The following is a 4,296-nucleotide window of genomic DNA, read 5'->3' as shown; positions in this document are numbered from 1 at the left end:
CTCCATTTGGCCAAAACAAAGGAAGATGCTGATCTGCCTCCACCTGTCCCATAGAAGCAGTGCCACCTACAGGAACGAAGCTGGGAGAAGCAGACGTGTAGATCCACTGTGTCTGGAGTTCTTGTTCCTCCCCTCAGTGCTGTTCCTTCCACTGGGTACAGAGCAGAACATGGTGAGTATGTCCCCAAAACTCTGGACTAAAGATGGGGAAGAAGAACCCACTCTCAATCCCCAACACTTCCTCTAGGGAAGAGCTGACCAACCTGGGAAAGAGTCTAGGTGACTGAGAAGGTGGACCATGAAGCTGACTGTGGCTGTCATCAGTGAATAAGAACCCAGAAGGGACAAAAAGAGAGCCTGGGAGGAGGGCAGAACCCTGTTCCCAGCCTTTCCCAGGGAGGACCCTGAGAAGGAGGTAGCTGTGCAGAAGGAGGCTCAGGGGTAGGTACAGGAAATCTCTGTCTCAGGGCTTCTGAGCCTCAGGACAGCCAGCTCTGGCACAGTGCAGAAAGGCATCCTGCAGAAAGCCTGTCAGCAGCCACAGATCTATCTACTAAGTAAGAGGACAGAACAATCCAACCAGGACAGCCAGATGTCTCCAGGAATCATCACAAGCTGGGGTGATGAAGGACCACCGTGAGTTGAGAGTACTCCTGCACCACATGAGAGGCAGCCAAGAAATTCAAACTCCCAGCATCTCAAGAGCCCAGAACAAAACACAAAACAAACTCTACAAGGGACAGGCAAGAAAGGAAATATGCACTCAACAACAAAGATCAAAGGTGCCCAGGGAACTGCAGGAAAAACACCCACCATATTCTCATAAAGAAGTAACACTAGAGAAAGGGTGGTGCTCACTAGTAGGCAACAAAGAACCAACTGCAATGAAGACACACTGGGGTGAGACCCCTGGACACAGAGGTGCTTTAGCACCGGTGGGCAAAGAGCGCTCACCCACAGGAACCAAAAGAAATCGAGCACTGGAGGGCGAGGGGCTCTCACCCACAAGACACAGAGAAGACTCATCACTGAGCAGGAGGGTACTCATACTCAGGATACTGAGGAGTCTGCATGCTGGTGGACAAGGGGAGCTCACACCAGGATTCACACAACACAGATTCTTTGAGAGAATATCCTTCAGGGCAATATCTCAGGCACCACAGTGATGGTGGGACAGTGTGGTTTCTCACAGGTCTCAGGAAGTTCTCCAAGATGGTGGGAAATGATCCTTTGCCATATTTCACAATGTCCTGTCAAGGTAGGAATTGCTCCTTATCCACAGATCCCAGTGGGTTTCTACTCTGGTGAAACGATAGAATCTAGAACTCAGAGAATCCTGAGCAATGGTGGGTGAGGGGTGCTCACTGAGAGGACACAGAGTGAGCACTGTTAGGTGAGGGGAGCTCACCCTAGAATCAAGAGGAAACTGAACATGGTTAAGCAAGGGGCCCTCACCCTTATGACCCAGAAGAGAGTGAGTACTGCTGAGCGTGAAGGAAACAAACAGATCAAGGACCATTCCATAGTGCTGCCAAGAGTTTAAGAAAAATAACTGCATTGTTGGTGGTACAATAACTTGGGAGACTGAGACAGGAGGATAGCAAATTTGAGGCCAGCCTCAGCAACCTAGAGAGACCCTACTCAAAATTAAAAATACAGAGGACTAGGGATATAGCTCAGTGGTAAAGCACTCCAATACCAAAAAAAGGGAGGTAGGGAGGGAGGAAGGAAGGAAGGAAATTAAAAATGGATACTCTTTCTCTTTCAGAAGTGGGAGAAGAATGAGAAGAAACTGTAGAATCAGATGGTCTGTGATTTTACATTGGTTCAAACTGGCCCTCTTTGTGATATGAGAAAATGTTGAACTTCAATTTAAGCCTGTAAAACAACAATGCTATTTTTTCTAATCCCATTGAATTGTCATGAGAGTAGGAAAAAAAACATAAAATACATTGTCAAAGTCCAAAATACCAAAATAGAAGAGAGGTGTTCTTACAAACTAAAAATTTTGACCAACCTCTAGTTACTCTTCCTATTACTGGGGGAAAATAATAATAAAGTTTCATTTTGGTAATCACCAGAATATGTAACAAAATGAAATATTGTAGCAAAAATAAAGTATCTATTTTAAAAAAAGAAAGATCCATTTATGTTTAGTTCAAGTCAGAAAATGTTAAACATGAAAATAAATCCAGGAGAGGGAGGGAAGAAGGCTTCAAGATAAAATGATGTGAAAACGTCTGCAGGAGAGCATATGCAAGAGACATTGGGGGAGCACTGGAGGGCAAGGGGCTCTCACCCACAAGGTTGAGATTTTTGTATCTTATTTAATATTAACCTAAGATTATAGAGCACTATTTAAAAACTACACCAGAGACAAAGCAGAGTTCTGGATAAAATGATAAGATCTTGGGATAACTTAAGGATGTCAGGCATGGACATCACATCAAACAGTAATTCTTACACCTGGCTTTCCCAGGATCACTTGGGAAAGACAAAGAAAGGCAAAATCAGATCACCAAGACCCCCTTCCCTAGGTGAACTGCTCAGCCAAGCTTCCTCTCCTTTACGTATTGAACCACTGTGTAGTGAGTGTGTTACATCAACAAAGGTTCCCAAGGTGAGGGGAAAAATCTGGAATAATATTCCAATATTAATATCCATACATTCACTGGAAAAATTGATATGAAAATCACAAGTGTTTCCATCAAACACAGAAGAGATTTTTCTTTTTACAAACAACTCTTCCTAGGGCTCCCTTCACGTCTCTGTTCCTCAGGCTGTAGATGAAGGGGTTCAGCATGGGAGTCACCATCGTGTACATCAGAGACATGATGGGTTCTTTCACAGTAGAATTATTAGCTGATGGACATAAATAGAGGCCAATAATTGTCCCAAAGAACAGTGACACCACGGAAATGTGGGAGCCACACGTGGAGAAGGCCTTGTGAATACCACGGGAAGAAGGGACCTTGAGAATGGAGGAGAAAATTCATGCATAAGATATAATGATGAGTAAGAATGGGAAGAAAACAATGATCCTCCCATGATAAATATCACTAGCTCCTTGACATGAGTGTCAGAGCAGGCCAGCTTCAGCACAGCAGGCAAGTCACAGAAAAAGTGGGGGATCATATCATCCACCCAAAAGAGACAGTCTTAGGTGGGGTTATAGCTCAGTTGGTACAGTGATGGCCGCACATGCACAAGGCCCTGGGCTCAATTCCCAGCATCAAAAAAAAAAAAAAATCGAGTCTTGCCATGAGCAGAGTGTGCAACAGGGCATGGAGCATGGTCAGCACCCAGGACAGCACCACCAGGGAGAGACAGAGCTTGGGGCTCATGATGGTGATGTAGTGCAGGGGGAAGCAGGTGGCCACATAGTAGTCATAGGTCATGGCCACAAGGAGGAAGCTCTCCAGGTCTCCAAAAAACAGGAGGAAGTACATTTGAGTCAGGCAGCCTACATAGGGGATGGAGGGAATTTGGATCTGCATGTTCTGCAACAATTTAGGAATGATCACAGAGGAAACCAGAAGTCAGAAAAAGACAAGTTGCTGAAAAACAAATACATAGGTGTGTGCAGATGGGAGTCCAGGTGAATGAGGATGATGGGGAGGACCTTCCCTAGGACAGAGGCAAGTTACATAGCCAGGAACAAGGCATAGAACAGGTTTTGGTGCTCTGGCTGAATGGGCAGGCCTAGGAGGAGAAACTCTGAGATGAGAGTTTGGTTCCTTCCTATCATGCTCTGTCTCCAGTCTCTTAAAGAGAAAATAATACAGTCCTTTAGAAACTCAAATAAAATTACATATTTCTATGATATATAACCTGTTAGGGGTCTTTCAAAAAAATCTTTATTTCACTCTCTTTGCAATAATTACCATCTTATATCACAATGTGAATAATTATAATCTTTAAAACAAGACATGACATTTGCTTCACTTCTTTTTAACATGCTATAATATTCCATTCTTTTGTAAACATTCTGACACACAAAATGTATTGATGTGGTTTGGTTTGGTTTGGTTTTTGCTTTTCTGCCAGGCCAGTCACCCTCAGTGATTATAACTGGGTCCTGCTTTTTCAGTTTCTGACATGCTAATGCTCTTTAGGAATTTTTCTAAATTTTGCAGTCTTCTAATTCAATATATACTCCCAAGAAAAACTCATGTACTTCAAGGCTTCAAATATCATTTAAAACTCAGGAGTTGACATCTTTCTATCCTATAGAACCCTATTTTAAGGCTTAATGACTATCTTCCCTTGAATGTACCACAGGTATAGTAAGTAAAA

At 43.6% G+C, this 4,296-nt stretch overlaps 1 pseudogene; it reads right to left on the bottom strand.

Annotated features, from left to right (window-relative positions):
* Positions 1-2,707: 2,707 nt before the first annotated feature.
* On the bottom strand, positions 2,708-3,748 carry LOC143386985 (olfactory receptor 1468-like; annotated as a pseudogene).
* Between the last annotated feature and the right edge of the window lie 548 nt (positions 3,749-4,296).

This window comes from Callospermophilus lateralis, unplaced genomic scaffold, assembly GCF_048772815.1.
Source record: "Callospermophilus lateralis isolate mCalLat2 unplaced genomic scaffold, mCalLat2.hap1 Scaffold_3109, whole genome shotgun sequence".
Taxonomy (NCBI): domain Eukaryota; kingdom Metazoa; phylum Chordata; class Mammalia; order Rodentia; family Sciuridae; genus Callospermophilus; species Callospermophilus lateralis.
Note: the sequence above shows the minus strand (reverse complement) of the source record. Positions and strands in the feature narration are given on the sequence as shown.